Consider the following 18,267-nt stretch of genomic DNA (forward strand, 5'->3'; position numbering starts at 1 on the left):
GTGCTGATCAAGTGGATGACCGACTCTGATAAAGAGGCTGACAAACTATGATCACGTGGCTGTGGAGGGGCTGATTCGCGGCTGAATAGGCGCTGATCGGGCAGCTGAGAAGGCAATGATCCAGCAGCTGACAGGCACTGATGAAGCGGCTGGCAGGTACTGTTTAATCGGCTTACAGGTCCTGATAAAGAGGCTGACAGGTGCTGATCAACTGCCTGAAAGGTGCTAATCAAGAGGCTGACAGTTGCTGATCAACTGGCTGACAGTTGCTAATGAAGCGGCTGACAGGTGTTGATCAACATGCTGACAGGTGCTAATCAAGCAGCTGATAGGTGCTGATAAAGCTGCTGACAGGTGCTGATCAAGCGGTTGACAGGTTCTGATACAGCGTGTAACAGGTGCTGATAATTTGGCTGACAGTTAATGATCAAGCTGCTTCTAGGGGCTGCCCTCGCCCCTGACAGTTGATGATAAAGTGGCTGACAGGTGAAAATGAAGTGGCTGACAGGTGCTGATCAACTGGCTGACAGGTACTGCTCAAGTGGCTGATAGGCCCTGATCAAGTTGCTGACAGATGCTTCTCAAGTGGCTGACAGGCGCTTATCGCGTGGATGCGTATGCGTTTATCAATCAGCTGAGTGGGCACTGGTCAAGGGGCTGACAGGCACTGATCTAGTGGTTGTCCAGGCGCTGAATGACCATCAGAGCAGGAAATGATCAAGCCGCTGACAGGCGCTGATCTGCCGCCTGAGGGTAACTGATCCTGTGGCTGAGTAGGCTCTGATTACGCATCTAAGCGGGCACTGATCAAGCTGTTGAGAGTTGCTGATGTATTGGCTGACAGGTGCTGATAAGGTGGCTGACAGGTACTGTTCAAGCTGCTGACACGCGTTTATCAAGCGGCTGACAGGTGCTGATCAAGTGGCTGACAGGTACTTCTCAAGAGGCTGACAGTCACTGATTGGGCGGCTGAGTAGGCGCTGATCGTGGGGCTCAGTAGGAGCACATCAACTGGCTGAGAGATGCTATTTGCGCGGCTGAATAGGCACTTTTCAACCGGATGACAGGTGCTGATCAAGCAGCTGACAGACACTGATCTCGCGGCTGATTAAGCACTGATCGCGCAGCTCAGTAAGTGTTGATCAAGCGGTTTACAGGTGCTTGTAAAGCGGCTGACAGGCGCTTATCGCTCGGCTGCATAGGCGCTTTTCAATCTGCTGAGTGGGCAGTGGTCAAGCGGCTGACTGACACTGATCAAGTGGTTGACCAGGCGCTGAATGACCAGCAGAGCAGGAAATGATCAAGTGCCTGACAGGAGAAGATCAACCGGCTGAGCGTCACTGACCGCGTGGCTGAGTAGGCTCTGTTCATGCAGCAAAGTGGGTGCTGATCTAGCGGTTGGCAGGTGATGATCAATATACTGACAGGTGTTAATCAAGCAGCTGATACGCACTAATCAACCTGCTGACAGGTGCTGATCAAGCGGATGACAGGTGCTGATCAAGTGGCTGATAGGCCCTGATCAATCTGCTGACAGGTGCTGATCAACTGGCTGACAGGCGCTGATCAAGCAGCTGATACTCGCTGCTCAAGCTGCTGACAGGTGCTGATCATCTGGCTGACAGGTGCTAATCAAGAGGCTGATAGGCGATGATCAAGGTGCTGACAGGTGCTGATCAACTGGCTGACAGGTGCTAAACAAGCAGCTGATAGGTGCTGATTGCGAAGCTGAGAATGCAATGATCAAGCAGCTGACAGGCACTGATCAATCGGTAGGCAGGTGCTGATCAACTGGCTGACAAGTGCTAATCATGTAGCTGATAGGCAATGATCTAGCTGCTGACAGGTTCTGATAGAGGCTGACAGGTGCTGATCAACTGCCTGACAGGTGATAATCACACGGCTGATAGGCGATGATCAAGGTGCTGACAGGTGCTGTTCAACTGGCTGACAGGTGCTAATGAAGCGGCTGACAGGTGCTGATCAACTAGCTGACAGGTGCTAATCAAGTGGCTAATAGGCCGTGATCAAGCTGCTGACAGGTGATTTTCAGGCGGCTGACTGGTGCTTATCGCGCGGCTGCATTGGCGCTTTTCAATCGGCTGAGTGGGCAGTGGTCAAGCAGCTGAGAGGCACTAATCAAGCGGCTGACAGGTGCTGATAAAGTCGTTGACAGGTGCTGATCAAGAGACTGATAGTCGCTGATCAAGTGGCTGACAGTACTTCTCAAGTGTCTGTCAGGCGCACCTCGCACGGCTGAGTAGGCGCTGATCGCGGGGCTGAGTATACACAGATCAAGCGGCTGAGGCGATGATCGTGCGGCTGAGTAAATGATGATCGCGTGGCTGATTAGGTGCTGGTCAAGTGGCTGCCAGGTACTTCTCAAGCGGCTGACAGGCACTGATCAAGTGGATGACCAGGAGATGAATGACCAGCAGAGCAGGAAATGATCAAGCGGCTGACTGGTGCTGATCAACTGCCTGACAGGTTCTGATCAAGCGGCTGAGTAGGCGCTGATCGTGCAGCTGATAAGGCGATGATCAAGCGGCTGATAGTCGTTGATCAAGTGGATGTCAGGCACAGATCGCATGGCTGAGTAGGCGCTTGTCATGGGGCTGAGTAGGCACAGATCAAGAGGCTGAGGCGATGATCGCGTGGCTGAGTAAATGATCATCGTGTGGCTGATTAGGTGCTGATCAAGAGGCTGACAGGTACTTGTCAAGCGGCTGACAAGCACTGATCGGGCGGCTGTGTAGGCACTGACTGCGGGGCTCAGTAGGCCCAGATCAACTGGCTGAAAGATGCTCTTCACGCGGTTGAGTCTTTGCTTTTCAATCGGCTGAGTGGAACGTGGTCAAGCACTGATCAAGCTGCTGACAGGTGCATAACAAGCGGCTGAAAATTGCTGATCAAGTGGCTGACAGGGGCTAATCAAGCAGCTGATAGGTGCTGATAAAGCTGCTGACAGGTGCTGATCAAGCGGTTGACAGGTTCTGATACAGCGGCTAACAGGTGCTGATAATGTGGCTCACAGTTAATGATCAAGCTGCTTATAGGGGCTGCCCTAGCGCCTGACAGTTGCTGATAAAGTGGCTGACAGGTGCAAATGAAGTGGCTGACAGGTGCTGGTTAACTGGCTGACAGGTGCTAATCAAGCGGCTGATAGGCGCACATCAAGCTGCTGAGAGGTGCTGATCAAGTGGCTGACAGGTACTTGTCAAGCGGCTGGAAGCACTGATCGGGCAGCTGTGTAGGCACTGACTGCGGGGCTCAGTAGGCCCAGATCAACTGGCTGAAAGATGCTCTTCACGCGGTTGAGTCTTTGCTTTTCAATCGGCTGAGTGGAACGTGGTCAAGCACTGATCAAGCTGCTGACAGGTGCATAACAAGCGGCTGAAAATTGCTGATCAAGTGGCTGACAGGGGCTAATCAAGCAGCTGATAGGTGCTGATAAAGCTGCTGACAGGTGCTGATCAAGCGGTTGACAGGTTCTGATACAGCGGCTAACAGGTGCTGATAATGTGGCTCACAGTTAATGATCAAGCTGCTTTTAGGGGCTGCCCTAGCGCCTGACAGTTGCTGATAAAGTGGCTGACAGGTGCAAATGAAGTGGCTGACAGGTGCTGATCAACTGGCTGACAGGTACTGATCAAGTGGCTGATAGGCCCTGATCAAGCTGCTGACAGGTGCTGATTAAGCGGCTGACAGGTGCTAATCAACTGGCTGACAGGTGCTAATCAAACGGCTGATAGGCGCTGATCAAGCGGCTAACAGGTGCTGATCAACTGGCTGAGAAGTGTTAATTAAGCAGCTGATAGGTGCTGATCAAGCTGCTGAAAGTTGCTGATCAAGCGGCTGACAGGTGCTGATCCAGTGGCTTACAGGTGCTGATCAACTGGCTTAGAGATGCTGATCAACTGGCTGACAGGTACTTCTCAAGCGGCTGACAGGCACGGACCGGGCGGCTGAGTAGGCGTTCATTGCGGGGCTCAGTAGGCGCAGATCAACTGGGTGAGAGATGCAATTCGCGCGGCTGAGTAGGCACTCTTCAACCTGCAGACAGTTGCTGATCAAGCGGATGACTGACTCTGATAAAGAGGCTGACAGACTATGATCACGTGGCTGTGGAGGGGCTGATTCGAGGCTGAGTAGGCGCTGATCGCGCAGCTGAGAAGGCAATGATCCAGCAGCTGACAGGCACTGATGAAGCGGCTGGCAGGTGCTGTTTAATCGGCTTACAGGTGCTGATCAAGAGGCTGACAGGTGCTGATCAACTGGCTGACAGGTGATAATCAAGTGGCTGACAGATGCTGATCAACTGGCTGACAGTTCCTAATGAAGCGGCTGACAGGTGTTGATCAACATGCTGACAGGTGCTAATCAAGCAGCTGATAGGTGCTGATAAAGCTGCTGACAGGTGCTGATCAAGCGGTTGGCAGGTTCTGATACAGTGGCTAAAAGGTGCTGATAATGTGGCTGACATTTAATGATCAAGCTGCTTATAGGCGCTGCCCTGGCACCTGACAGTTGCTGATAAAGTGGCTGACAGGTGTAAATGAAGTGGCTGACAGGTGCTGGTCAACTGGCTGACAGGTACTGATCAAGTGGCTGATAGGCCCTGATCAAGTTGCTGACAGATGCTTCTCAAGTGGCTGACAGGCGCTTATCGCGTGGATGCGTATGCGTTTATCAATCATCTGAGTGGGCACTGGTCAAGGGGCTGACAGGCACTGATCTAGTGGTTGACCAGGCGCTGAATGACCATCAGAGCAGGAAATGATCAAGCCGCTGAGAGGCGCTGATCAGTCGCCTGAGGGTAACTGATCCTGTGGCTGAGTAGGCTCTGATTACGCAGCTAAGCGGGCACTGATCAAGCTGTTGAGAGTTGCTGATATATTGGCTGACAGGAGCTGATCAAGCAGCTGACAGACACTGATCTCGCGTCTGATTAAGCACTGATAGCGCAGCTCAGTAAGTGTTGATCAAGCGGTTTACAGGTGCTTGTAAAGCGGCTGACAGGCGCTTATCGCTCGGCTGCGTAGGCGCTTTTCAATCTGCTCAGTGGGCAGTGGTCAAGCGGCTGACTGACACTGATCAAGTGGTTGACCAGGCGCTGAATGACCAGCAGAGCAGGAAATGATCAAGCGCCTGACAGGAGAAGATCAACCGGCTGATCGTCACTGACCGCGTGGCTGAGTAGGCTCTGTTCATGCAGCAAAGTGGGTGCTGATCTAGCGGTTGACAGGTGATAATCAATAGACAGACAGGTGTTAATCGAGCAGCTGATACAAACTGATCAACCTGCTGACAGGTGCTGATCAAGCGGATGAGAGGTGCTGATCAACTGGCTGACAGGTGCTAATGAAGCGACTCTCAGGTGCTGATCAACTGGCTGACAGGTGCTAATCAAGTGGCTGATAGGCCCTGATCAATCTGCTGACAGGTGGTGATCAACTGGCTGACAGGTGCTGATCAAGCAGCTGATACTCGCTGCTCAAGCTGCTTACAGGTGCTGAATATCTGGCTGACAGGTGCTAATCAAGCGGCTGATAGGCGATGATCAATGTGCTGACAGGTGCTGATCAACTGGCTGACAGGTGCTAATCCAGCAGCTGATAGGTGCTGATTGCTCAGCTGAAAATGCAATGATCAAGCAGCTGACAGGCACTGATCAATCGGTAGGCAGGTGCTGATCAACTGGCTGACAAGTGCTAATCAAGTAGCTGATAGGCGATGATCAAGCTGCTGACAGGTGCTGATCAAGAGGCTGAAAGGTGCTAATCACACGGCTGATAGGCGATGATCAAGGTGCTGACAGGTGCTGTTCAACTGGCTGACAGGTGCTAATCAAGTGGCTAATAGGCCCTGATCAAGCTGCTGACAGGTGATTTTCAGGCTGCTGACTGGTGCTTATCGCGCGGCTGCATTGGCGCTTTTCAATCGGCTGAGTGGGCAGTGGTCAAGCAGCTGACAGGCACTAATCAAGCGGCTGACAGGTGCTGATAAAGTCGTTGACAGGTGCTGATCAAGCGACTGAGAGTCGCTGATAAAGTGGCTGACAGTACTTCTCAAGTGTCTGTCAGGCGCAACTCGCACGGCTGAGTAGGCGCTGATCGCGGGGCTGAGTAGACACAGATCAAGCGGCTGAGGCGATGATCGTGCGGCTGAGTAAATGATGATCGCGTGGCTGATTAGGTGCTGGTCAAGTGTTTTCCAGGTACATCTCAAGCAGCTGACAGGCACTGATCGGGCGGCTGAGTAGGCGTTGATTGCACATCTCAGTAGGTGCAGATCAACTGGCTGAGAGATGCAATTCGCACGGCTGAGTAGGCACTCTTCAACCTGCTGACAGGTGCTGATCAAGCGGATGAACGACTCTGATAAAGAAGCTGACAGTCTAAAATCACGCGGCTGTGTAGGGGCTGATTCGCGGCTGAGTAGGCGCTGATCCCGCAGCTGAAAAGGCAATGATCAAGCAGCTAACAGGCACTGATGAAACGGCTGGCAGGCGCTATTTAAGCGGCTTACAGGTGCTGATCAAGCAGCTGACAAGTGCTGATCAACTAGCTGACAGGTGGTAATCAAGTGGCTGACAGTTGCTGATCAACTGGCTGACAGTTGCTAATGAAGGGGCTGTCAGGTGTTGATCAACATGCTGACAGGGGCTAAACAAGCAGCTGATAGGTGCTGATAAAGCTGCTGAAAGGTCCTGATCAAGCGGCTGACAGGTGCTGGTCAACTGGCTGACAGGCGCTAATCAAGCAGCTGATAGGTCCTGTAAAGATGCTGACAGGTGCCAATCAACTGGCTGAGAGGTTCTGATTAAGCGGCTAAGTAGGTGCTGATCATGCAGGTGATAATGCGATGATCAAGTGGCTAACAGGCGCTGATCCAGTGGCTTACAGGCGCTGTTCAACTGTTGAGAGGTGCTGATCAACTGGCTGACAGGTGCTAATCAAGTAGCTGATAAGTGCTGATAAAGCTGCTGACAGGTGCTGATCAAGCGGCTGACAGGCGAGGATCAACAGGCTGAGGGTCACTAATCACGTGGCTGAATATGATCTGATCACGTGTCTGTTAGATCTGATCATGCAGCAAAGTGGTCGCTGATCAAGTAGCTGACAGGCACTGATGAAGCGGCCGGCAGGTGCTTTTTAAGCGGCTTACAGGTGCTGATCAAGCAGCTGACACGTGCTGATCGCGCCGCTCAATAGGCGCTGATCGAGGGGGTGATTAGGCGCTGATCAAGCGTCTGACAGTCTCTGATCAAGCGGCTGACAGACTATGATCACGCGGTTGTGTAGGGGCTGATTCGTGGCTGAGTAGGCATTGATCGCACAGCTGAGAAGGCACTGATCAAGCGGCTGATAGGCGCTCATCAAGCAGCTGACAGATGCTGATCAACTGGCTGATAGGTACTATTCAAGTGGCTGATAGGCCCTGATCAAGCTTCTGAGAGGTGCTTGTCAAGCGGTTGAGAGGCACTTATCCCGTGGCTGCGTAGGCGATTTTCAATCAGCTGAGTGGGCACTGGTCAAGTGGCTGACAGGCACTGATGAAGTGGTTGACCAGGCGCTGAATGACCAGCAGAGCAGGAAATGATCAAGCGGCTGACAGGCGCTGATCAACCGGCTGAGGGTCACGTATCACGTGGCCGAGTAGGATCTGATCACGCAGCAAAGTGGTCGCTGATCAAGCAGTTGACATTTGCTGATAGAGTGGCTGACAGGTGCTGATAGAGTGGCTGACAGGTACTGATCAAGCCGTTGAATAGGCGCTGATCGCGTTGCTGATTAGGTGATGATAAAGCAGCTGATATGCGCTGATCAAGCGGCTGACAGGTGCTGATAAAGTCGTTGACAGATGTTTATCTAGCGGCTGATAATCGCTGATCAAGCGGCTGACAGTAATTCTCAATCGGCTGTCAGGCACATATTGCATGGCTGAGTAGGCACTGATCGCGGGGTTGAATAGGAACAGATCACCGGCTGAGGCGATGATCGCATGGCTCAGTAAATACTGATAGCGAAGCTAATTAGGTGTTGATCAAGTGGATTATAGGAGCTTGTCAAGCGGCTGACAGGTGCTGATCGCGCTGCTCAATAGGCGCTGATCGAGGGGGTGTTTAGGCGCTGGTCAAGCGTCTGACACTCTCTGATCAAGCGGCCGACAGACTATGATCACGCGGCTGTGTAGGGGCTGTTTCGCAGCTGAGTAGGCATTGATCGCGCAGCTGAGAAGGCACTGATCAAACGGCTGGAAGGCGCTGTTTAAGCGGCTTACAGGTGCTGATCAAGCAGCTGACAGGTGCTGATCAACTGGCTGACAGTTGCTAATGAAGCGGCTGACAGGTGTTAATCAACATGCTGACAGGTGCTAATCAAGCAGCTGATAGGTGCTGATAAAGATGCTGACAGGTGCTGATCAAGCTGCTGACAGGTGCTGATTAGCGGCTGACAGGTGCTCATCAACTGGCTGACAGGTGCTAATCAAGCGGCTGATAGGCCCTGATCAAGAGGCTAACAGGTGCTGAACAACTGGCTGAGAAGTGTTAATTAAGCAGCTGATAGGCGCTGATCAAGCTGCTGAAAGGTGTAGATCAAGACGCTGACAGGTGCTGATTCAGTGGTTTACAAGTGATGATCAACTGGCTGATAGGTGATGATCAAGCGGCTAACAGGTGCTGATCAACTGGCTGAGAAGTGTTAAGAAGTAGCTGATACGCGCTGATCAAGCGGCTGACAGGTGCTGATCCAGTGGCTTACAGGTGGTGATCAACTGGCTGAGAGGTGCTGATCAACTGAATGACAGGTACTTCTCAAGCGGCTGACAGGCACGGATCGGGCGGCTGAGTAGGCGTTGATTGCTGGGCTCAGTAGGTGCAGATGAACTGGCTGAGAGATGCAATTTGCGCGGCTGAGTAGGCACTCTTCAACTTGCTGACAGGTGCTGATCAAGCGGATGACCGACTCTGATAAAGAGGCTGACAGACTATGATCACGCGGCTGTGTAGGGGCTGATTCACGGCTGAGTAGGTTTTGATCGCGCAGCTGAGAAGGCAATGATCAAGCACCTGACAGGCACTGATGAAGCGGATGGCAGGTGCTGTTTAAGCGGCTTACAGGTGCTGATCAAGTAGCTGACATGTGCTTATCAACTGGCTGACAGGTGCTAATCCAGCGGCTGAAAGGTGTTGATCAACATGCTGACAGGTGATAATCAAGCAGCTGATAGGTGCTGATAAAGCTGCTGACAGGTGCTGATCAAGCGGCTGACAGGTGCTGATTAAGCAGCTGACAGGTGCTAATCAACTGGCTAGACAGGTGCTAATCAAGCGGCTGATAGGCGCTGATCAACAGGCTGACAAGTCCTGGTCAAGCGGCTGAGTAGGCGCTGATCGTGCAGCTGGTAAGGCGATGATCAAGCAGCTAACAGGCGCTTATCCAGTGGCTTACAGGTTCTGATCAACTGGCTGACAGCTGCTGATCAACTGGCTGACAGGTGCTAATCAAGCAGCTTATAGGCGCTGATCAAGGTGCTGACAGGTGCTGATCAACTGGCTGACTGGTACTGATCAAGCGGCTGAGTAGGCGCTGATCATGCAGCTGATTATGTGATGATAAAGCGGCTAACAGGCGCTGATCAAGCGGCTGACAGGTGATGATAAAGTGGTTGACAGGTGCTGATCAAGCGGCTGATAGTCGTTGATCAAGTGGCTCTCAGGCACAAATCGCATGGCTGAGTAGGCGCTGGTCATGGGGCTGAGTAGGCACAGATCAAGAGGCTGAGGCGATGATCGCGCGGCTGAGTAAATGATCATCGTGTGGCTGATTAGGTGCTGATCAAGAGGCTGACAGGTACTTGTCAAGCGGCTGACAAGCACTGATCAGGCGGCTGTGTAGGCACTGACTGCGGGGCTCAGTAGGCACAGATCAACTGGCTGAAAGATGCTATTCGCGCGGCTGAGTCAGTGCTTTTCAATCGGCTGAGTGGAAAGTGGTCAAGCACTGATCAAGCTGCTGACAGGTGCTTAACAAGCGGCTGACAATTGCTGATCAACTGGCTGACAGGGGCTAATCAAGCAGCTGATAGGTGCTGATAAAGCTGCTGACAGGCGCTGATCAAGCGGCTGACAGATGATGATAAAATGGTTGACAGGTGCTGATCAAGCGGCTGATAGTCATTGATCAAGTGGCTCTCAGGCACAAATCGCATGACTGAGTAGGCGCTGCTCGAGGGGCTGAGTAGGCACAGATCAAGAGGCTGAGGCGATGGTCGCGGGGCTGAGTATATGATCATCGCTTGGCTGATTAGGTGCTGATCAAGAGGCTGAGACGCGTTTATCAAGCTGCTGACAGGTGCTGATCAAGTGGCTGGCAGGTGCTGATCAAGAGGCTGATAGGCGCTGATCAAGGGGCTGACAGGTGCTGATCAACTGGCTGACAGGTACTTCTCAAGCGGCTGACAGACACTGATCGGGCGGCTGAATAGGCCCTGATTGCGGGGCTCAGTAGGCACAGACCAACTGGACGAAAGATGCTCTTCACGTGGCTCAGTCCGTGCTTTTCAATCGGCTGAGTGGAAAGTGGTCAAGCGCTGATCAAGCTGCTGACAGGTGCTTAACAAGCGGCTGACAATTGCTGATCAACTGGCTGACAGGGGCTAATCAAGCCACTGATAGGCGCTGATCAAGCGGCTGACAGGTGCTGATCAACTGGCTGATAGGTACTATTCAAGTGGCTGATAGGCCCTGATCAAGCTTCTGACAGGTTCTTGTCAAGCGGCTGAGAGGCACTTATCGAGCGGTTGCGTAGGCACTTTTCAATCAGCTGAGTGGGCACTGGTCAAGTGGCTGACAGGCACTGATGAAGTGGTTGACCAGGCGCTGAATGACCAGCAGTGCAGGAAATGATCAAGCGGCTGACAGGCGCTGATCAACCGGCTGAGGGTCACTGATCACGTGGCTGAGTAGGATCTGATCACGCAGAAAATTGGTCGCTGCTCAAGCAGTTGTCAGGTGCTGATAAAGTGGCTGACAGGTGCTGATAAAGTGGCTCCCAGGTAGTGATGAAGCGGTTGAGTAGGCGCTGAATGCGCAGCTGATTAGGTGATGATAAAGCGGCTGACAGGCGCTGATTAAGCAACTGACATGTGTTGATAAACCTGCTGACAGGTGTTGATCAAGCAGATGACAGGTGCTAGTCAACTGGCTGACAGGTTCTGATCAAGCAGCTGAGTATGCGCTGATCATGCAGCTGACAAAGCGATGATCAAGCGACTAACAAGCGATGATCCAGTGGCTTACAGGTGCTGATCAACTGGCTGAAGGTCACTGATCACGTGGCTGAGAAGGATCTGATCATGCAGCAAATTGGTCGCTGATCAAGCAGTTGACAGGTGCTGTTATAGTGGCCGACAGGTGCTGATAAAGTGGCTTACAGGTACTGATCAAGCGGTTGAGTAGGCGCTGATCGTGCAGCTGATTAGGCGATGATAAAGCGGCTGACAGGCGCTGATGAAGTGGCTGACAGGTGCTGATAAAGTCGTTGACAGATGTTGATCTAGCGGCTGATAATCGCTGATCAAGCGGCTGACAGTAATTCTCAATCGGCTGTCAGGCACATATCGCACGGCTGAGTAGGCAGTGATCGCGGGGTTGAGTAGGCACAGATCATGCGGCTGAGGCGAGCATCGCATGGCTCAGTAAATACTGATAGCGAAGTTAATTAGGTGTTGATCAAGTGGTGTATAGGAGCTTGTCAAGCGGCTGACAGGTGCTGATCACGCCGCTGAATATGCGCTGATCGAGGGGGTGATTAGGCGCTGATCAAGTGTCTGACAGTCTCTGATCAAGCGGCTTACAGACTATGATCACGCGGCTGTTTAGGGGCTGATTCGCAGATGAGTAGGCATTGATCCCGCAGCTGAGAAGGCAATGATCAAGAGGCTGTCAGGTGCTGTTTAAGCGGCTTTCAGGTGCTGATCAAGCAGCTGACAGGTGCTGATCAACTGGCTGACAGTTGCTAATGAAGCGGCTGAAAGGTTTTGATCAACATGCTGACAGGTGCTGATTAAGCGGCTGACAGGTGCTGATAAAGCTGCTGACAGGTGCTGATCAAGCTGCTGACAGGTGTTTAACAAGCATCTAACAATAGCTGATCAACTGGCTGACAGGGGCTAATCAAGCCACTGATAGGCGCTTATCAAGCGGCTGACAGGTGCTGGTCAACTGGCTGACAGGTGCTAATCAAGCGGCTGATAGGCACTCATCAAGCGGCTGACAGGTGCTGATCAAGCGGCTGATAGGCGCTGATCAACTGGCTGACAGTTGCTAATGAAGCGGCTGACAGGTGTTGATCAACATGCTGACAGGTGCTAATCAAGCAGCTGATAGGTGCTGATAAAGCTGCTGACAGATGCTGATCAAGCTGCTGACAGGTGCTGATTAAGCGGCTGACAGGTGCTAATCAACTGGCTGACAGGTGCTAAGCAAGCAGCTGATAGGCGCTGATCAAGCGGCTCTCAGGTGCTGATCAACTGGCTGAGAAGTGTTAATTAAGCAGCTGATAGGCGCTGATCAAGCGTCTGAAAGGTGCTGATAAAGTAGTTGACAGATGCTGATCTAGCGGTTGATGATCGCTGATCTAGCGGCTGATTATCACTGATCAAGCGAGTGACAGTACTTCTCAATCGGATGTCAGGCACATATCGCACGGCTGAGTAGGCACTGATCGCGGGGCTGAGTAGGCACAGATCATGCAGCTGAGGCCATGATCGCATGGCTCAGGAAATACTGAGAGTGAAGCTAATAAGGTGTTGATCAAGTGGTGTATAAGTTCTTGTCAAGCGCCTGACAGGTGCTGATTGCCCTGCTCAATAGGCGCTGATGGAGGGGGTGATTAGGCGCTGATCAAGCGCCTGACAGTCTCTGCTCAAGCGGCTGGCAGACTATGATCACGCGTCTGTGTAGGGGCTGATTCGCGGCTGAGTAGGCGCTGATAGCCCAGCTGAGAAGGCAATGATCAAGCAGCTGACGGGCACTGATGAAGCCGGTTATATGTGCTGATCAAGCAGCTGACAGGTGCTGATCAACTGGCTGAGAGGTGCTAATGAAGCGGCTGACAGGTGTTGATCAACATGCTGACAGGTGCTAATCAAGCAGCTGATAGGTGCTGATAAAGCTGCTGACAGGTGCTGATCAAGCGGCTGACAGGTGCTGATCAACTGGCTGACAGATTCCGATCAAGCGGCTGAGTAGGCGCTGATCGCGCAGCTGATTAGGCAATGATAAAGTGGCTGACAGGCGCTGATCAAGTGGCTGACAGGTGCTGATCAAGTCGTTGACAGATCTTGATCTAGCGGCTGATAATCGCTGATCAAGCAGCTGACAGGCGCTGATCAAGCGGCTGAAAGGTGCTGATAAAGTCGTTAATAGATGCTGATCTAGCGGCTGATAATCGCTGATCAAGCGACTGACAGTACTTCTCAATCGGCTTTCAGGCACATATCCCACGGCTGAGTAGGCACTGATCGCGGGGCTCAGTAGGCACAGATCATGCGGCTGAGACGATGATCGCATGGCTCAGTAAATACTGATAGCGAAGCTAATTAGGTGTTGATCAAGTGGTTTATAGGTGCTTGTCAAGCAGCTGACAGGTGCTGATTGCGCCGCTCAATAGGCGCTGATCGAGGGGGTGATTATGCGCTGAACAAGCGTCTGACAGTCTCTGATCAAGCGGCAGACAGACTATGATCACGTGGCTGTGTAGGGGCTGATTCGAGGCTCAGTAGGCATTGATCACACAGCTGAGAAGGAACTGATCAAGCGCTGACAGGCATTGATTAAGCGGCTGGCAGGCGCTGTTTAAGCGGCTTACAGGTGCTGATCAAGCAGCTGACAGGTGTTGATCAACTGGCTGACAGGTGCTAATCCAGTGGCTGACAGTGGCTGATCAACTGGCTGAGAGTTGCTAATGAAGCGGCTGACAGGTGTTGATCAACATGCTGAGAGGTGCTAATCAAGCAGCTGATAGGTGCTGATAAAACTGCTGACAGGTGCTGATCAAGCGGCTGAGTAGGTGCTGATCGTGAAGCTGATAAGGCGATGATCAAGCGGCTAACTTGCGCTGATCCAGTGTCTTACAGGTTCTGATCAACTGGCTGAGAGTTGCTGATCAACTGGCTGACAGGTGCTAATCAAGCAGCTTATAGGCGCTGATCATGGTGCAGACAGGTGCTGATCAACTGGCTGACTGGAACTGATCAAGCGGCTGATTAGGCGCTGATCATGCAGCTGATTATGTGATGATAAAGCGGCTAACAGGCGCTGATCAAGCGGCTGACAGGTGATGATAAAATGGTTGACAGGTGCTGATCAAGCGACTGATAGTCGCTGATAAAGTGGCTGACAGTACTTCTCAAGTGTCTCTCACGTGCACATCGCACGGCTGAATAGGCGCTGATCGCGGCACTGAGTAGACACAGATCAAGTGGCTGAGGTGATGATCGTGCGGCTGAGTAAATGATGAGAGCGTGGCAGATTAGGCGCTGGTCACGAGGCTGACACGCGTTTATCAAGCTGCTAACAGGAGCTGATCAACTGGCTGACTGGTACTGATCAAGCAGCTTAGTAGGCGCTGATCATGCAGCTGATTAGACGATGATAAAGTGGCTAACAGGCGCTGATCAAGCGGCTGATATGCGCTCATCAAGCGACTGACAGGTGCAGATCAAGCGGCTGATAGGCACTCATCAAGCAGCTGACAGGTGTTCATCAACTGGCTGATAGGTACAATTCAAGTGGCTGATAGGCCCTGATCAAGCTTCTGACAGGTGCTTGTCAGGCGGCTGAGAGTCACTTATCGCGCAGCGGCGTAGGCGCTTTTCAATCAGCTGAGTGGGCCCTGGTCAAGTGGCTGACAGGCACTGATGAAGTGCTTGACCAGGCACTGAATGACCAGCAGAGCAGGAAATGATCAAGCGGCTGACAGGCACTGATCAACCGTTGAGGGTCACTGATCTCGTGGCTGAGTAGGATCTGATCACGCAGCAAAGTGGTCGCTGATCAAGCAGTTGACAGGTGCTGATATAGTGGCTGACAGGTGCTGATAAAGTGGCTGACAGGTACTGATCAAGCGGTTGAGTAGGCGCTGATCACGCAGGTGATTAGGCGCTGATAAAGTGGCTGACAGGTGCTGATAAAGTCGTTGACAGATGTTGATCTATCGGCTGATAATCGCTGATCAAGCGGCTAACAGGTGCGGATGGCGCCGCTCAATAGCCTTGATGGAGGGTGTGATTAGGCGCTGATCAAGGGTCTGACAGTCTCTGATCAAATGGCTGACAGACTATGATCACGCGGCTGTGTAGGGGCTGATTCGCGGCTAGGTAGGCGTTGATCGTGCAGCTGAGAATGCACTTTTCAAGCGGATGGCAGACGCTGTTTAAGCGGCTTACAGGTGCTGATCAAGCAGCTGACAGGTGCTGATCAACTGGCTGACAGGTGCTAAGGAAGCAGCTTACAGGTGTTGATCAACATGGTGACAGGTGCTAATCAAGCAGCTGATAGGTGCTGATTAAGCGGCTGATAGTTGTTGATCACGTGGCTGTGTAGGGGCTGATTCGCGGCTGAGTAGGCGCTGATCACGCACCTGAGAAGGCAATGATCAAGTGGCTAACATGCGCTGATCCAGTGGCTTACAGGTGTTAATCAACTGGCTGAGAGGTGCTGATCAACTCTCTGACAGGTGCTAATAAAGCAGCTGATAGGCGCTGATCAAGCTGCTGACAGGTGCGGATCAACTGGCTGACTGGTACTGATCAAGCAGCTGAGTAGGCGCTGATCATGCAGCTGATTAGGCGATGATAAAGCGGCTAACAGGCGCTGATCAAGCGGCTGACAGGTGATGATAAAGTGGTTGACAGGTGCTGATCAAGCGGCTGATAGTTGTTGATCAAGTGGCTGTCAGGCGCAGATCACATGGCTGAGTAGGCGCTAGTCCTGGGGCTGAGTAGGCACAGATGAAGAGGCTGAGGCGATGATCGCGTGGCCGAGTAAATGATCATCGCGTGGCTGATTAGGTGCTGATCAAGAGGCTGACACGCGTTTATCAAGCTGCTGACAGGTGCTGATCAAGCGGCTGACAGGTATTTGTCAAGCGGCTGACAAGCACTGATCGGGAAGCTGTGTAGGCACTGACTGCGGGGCTCAGTAGGCACAGATCAACTGGGTGAAAGATGCCATTCGCTCAGCTGAGTCAGTGCTTTTCAATCGGCTGAGAGGAAAGTGGTCAAGCGCTGATGAAGCTGCTGACAGGCATTTAACAAGCGGCTGACAATTGCTGATCAACTGGCTGACAGGGGCTAATCAAGCCACTGATAGGCGATGATCAAGAAGCTGACAGGTGCTGGCCAACTGGCTGACAGGTGCTAATCAAGCGGCTGATAGGCACTCATCAAGCGGCTGACAGGTGCTGATCAAGCGGCTGATAGGTACTCTTCAAGTGGCTGATAGGCCCTGATCAAGCTTCTGACAGGTGCTTGTCAAGCGGCTGAGAGGCACTTATCAAGCCTTTTAGGTGCTTTTCAATCAGCTGAGTGGGCACTGGTCATGCGGCTGAGGCGACGATCGCATGGCTCTGTAAATACTGATAGCTAAGGTAATTAGGTGTTGATCAAGTGGTTTATAGGAGCTTGTCAAGCGGCTGACAGGTGCTGATAGCGCCGCTCAATAGGCACTTAAGGAGGGGGTGATTAGGCGCTGATCAAGCGTCTGACAGTCTCTGATCAAGCGGCTGGCAGACTATGATCACGCGGCTGTGTAGGGGCTTATTCGCGGCTGAGTATGCATTGATCGCGCACCTGAGAAGGCAATGATCAAGCAGCTGACAGGCATTGATGAAGCGGTTGGCAGGCGCTGTTTAAGCAGATTACAGGTGCTGACCAAGCAGCTGACAGGTGCTGATCAACAGGCTGACAGGTGCTAATCCAGCGGCTGACAGTTGCTGATCAACTGGTTGAGAGTTGCTAATGAAGCGGCTGACAGGTGTTGATCAACATGCTGACAGGTGCTAATCAAGCAGCTGATAGGTGCTGATAAACCTGCTGACAGGTGCTGATCAAGCTGCTTACAGGTGCTAATTAAGCGGCTGACAGGTGCTAATCAACGGGCTAACAGGTGCTAATCAAGCGGCTGAGAGTCGCTGATCAAGCGGCTGACAATTGCTGATCAACTGGCTGACAGTTGCTAATGAAGCGGCTGACAGGTGTTGATCAACATGATGACAGGTGCTAATCAAGCAGCTGATAGGTGCTGATCAAGCAGCTGACAGGTGCTGATCAACTGGCCTACAGGTTTTGATCAAGCTGCTGAGTAATCGCTGATCGTGTAGCTGGTAATGCGATGATCCAGCGGCTAACAGGTGCTGATCCAGTGCCTTACAGGTGCTGATAAACTGGCTGAGAGGTGCTGATCAACTGGCTGACAGGTGCTAATCAAGCCGCTGATAGGCGCTGATCAAGCTGCTGACAGGTGCCTATCAACTGGCTGACTGGTACTGATCAAGCGGCTGAGTAGGCGCTGATCATGCAGTTGATCAGGCAATGATAAAGCGGCTAACAGGGGCTGATCAAGCGGCTAACAGTTGACGATAAAGAGGTTGACAGGTGCTGATCAAGCGGCTGATAGTCGTTGATTAAGTAGCTGTCAGGCGCAGATCGCGTGACTGAGTAGGCGCTGGTCGTGGGGCTGAGTAGGCACAGATCAAGAGGCTGAGGTGATGATCGTGCAGCTGAGTAAATGATCATCGCGTGGCTGATTAGGTGCTGATCAAGAGGCTGACACGCGTTTATCAAGCTGCTGACAGGTGCTGATCTAGTGGCTGACAGGTACTTGTCAAGCGGCTGAAAAGCACTGATCGGGCGGCTGTGTCGGCACTGACTGCGGAGCTCAGTAGGCACAGATCAACTGGATGAAACATGCTATTCGCGTAGCTGAGTCGGTGCTTTTCAATCGGCTGAGTGGAAAGTGGTCAAGCCCTGATCAAGCTGCTGACAGGTGCTTAACAAGCGGCTGACAATTGCTGATCAACTGGCTGACAGGGGCTAATCAAGCCACTGATAGGCGCTGATGAAGCGGCTGACAGGTCCTGGTCAACTGGCCGACAGGTGCTGATCAAGCGGTTGATAGGCGCTGATCAAGGGGCTGACAGGTGCTGGTCAAATGGCTGACAGGTGCTAATCAAGCAGCTGATAGGCGCTGATCAAGCT

Source organism: Bubalus kerabau, unplaced genomic scaffold (genome assembly GCF_029407905.1).
Source record: "Bubalus kerabau isolate K-KA32 ecotype Philippines breed swamp buffalo unplaced genomic scaffold, PCC_UOA_SB_1v2 scaffold_25, whole genome shotgun sequence".
Taxonomy (NCBI): domain Eukaryota; kingdom Metazoa; phylum Chordata; class Mammalia; order Artiodactyla; family Bovidae; genus Bubalus; species Bubalus kerabau.